Source organism: Pseudophryne corroboree, chromosome 3 (genome assembly GCF_028390025.1).
Source record: "Pseudophryne corroboree isolate aPseCor3 chromosome 3, aPseCor3.hap2, whole genome shotgun sequence".
Lineage (NCBI taxonomy): Eukaryota > Metazoa > Chordata > Amphibia > Anura > Myobatrachidae > Pseudophryne > Pseudophryne corroboree.
The window spans coordinates 137007504-137008995 of record NC_086446.1 but is presented as its reverse complement, the minus strand read 5'-3'; the positions used below and the strand labels follow the sequence as shown (position 1 = coordinate 137008995).

Here is a 1492-nt window from a genome sequence, read left to right as displayed (position 1 = left end):
AATAGCCATATACACTAACTGATTGCGCCACAGAGACACTTTGCAAAAGTGCATACTGACAAAGGCTAATAAGCATTCATCTAAAACGTTTCCTAGAAAAACTTTAAAAAGTCAATAATCTGGAGAGTTTTTGTAAGATGTTTCTTCCATCAACCAACGAAGAAACACATTGGTACTTTCCCATGATGACTGAGTGCTTCAGGATCTCTTGCACTTACATGTGCAGCAGAGTACTGCAATGGAAGCATGCTGGGCCCATAACCCAGAGGTAGGCAGAATAAAACTATCCTTTGCTATATGCATATTTTTTTGTTAATTTAAGTAATCAAAACTGGTATTGATATTTTTGCTCTTTTATTTTTACTTAAAGTACAATAACTTTTACCATTTTAATTTGTTTTAATAGTATATTGACTATAGTTTTCTTTAAAAAATCCACTTAATTTTCTTTACCCTATTATTAAAAGGGTAATTGACAAAAACAAACTACATTGTCACCAGAAGAGCAATACAAAATGTACAAGTGATATATTAAAATCATCTTTCCAGCTTGACTTTCAATGATGCATTGGGGCAACGATTTTGTGAGAAACATCTTCACCCTTAAATAAAGATTTTCTTAATTCCTTACCTGTGTGCTAATTAGATATCACCTTGTTTTCACATTAAACAGACTTCCACATGAGAAAGCAGCAAGGATGCAGTGGCGTTAATGTTTCCTTGTGTCAACCCGTATTATTTCAGTAGACATTGAAATGAGGATGCATCTTGCTGCCTTTCCAATGAAGCAAATTTAATTTAGTAATAGGTTAAAAACCATCCCTACAAAGGTGTTAATCAGAGACTTGGCTTTGTGGACACTTTTCAAAGAACAAATTTGTTAGCATAAAAATAAAGCCAGAAAATGAAGAGCTGTTTAATCACTCAATTGGATTTTTTTTGCCAGCATATTTCTTTTTCTCTGCAACCCACTGCTAAATTGTGCTTCCTAGCTGTTTTTATAAAATCACTGAATCAAATCTAACTCTGATTACATCAGAGAAGGCCAGGTACCCTACACCATAAGAGGGGGTTTGAAATTTTGACTTGTCTACTTAAAGATCACCAAAATCTGATAACAAGGTCAATTACGTCCCTGGGTGGGATTGAACCACCAACCTTTTGGTTTATAGCCATACACACTAACTGATTGCGCCACAGAGACACTTTGCAAAAGTACATACTGACAAAGGCTAATAAGCATTCATCTAAAACGTTTCCTAGAAAAACTTTAAAAAGTCAATAATCTGGAGAGTTTTTGTAAGATGTTTCTTCCATCCACCAACGAAGAAACACATTGGTACTTTCCCATGATGAGTGAGTGCTTCAGGATCTCTTGCACTTACATGTGCAGCAGAGTACTGCAATGGAAGCATGCTGGGCCCATAACCCAGAGGTAGGCAGATTAAAACTATCCTCTGCTATATGCATTTTTTTTGTTAATTAAAGTAAT

General features: G+C 35.2%; 1 non-coding gene across 1 annotated transcript; it reads right to left on the bottom strand.

Annotated features, from left to right (window-relative positions):
- Positions 1-1130: 1130 nt before the first annotated feature.
- TRNAY-AUA (transfer RNA tyrosine (anticodon AUA)) lies at positions 1131-1204 on the bottom strand. Its single transcript has one exon. It is a non-coding gene; the product is annotated as a tRNA-Tyr (tRNA).
- Between the last annotated feature and the right edge of the window lie 288 nt (positions 1205-1492).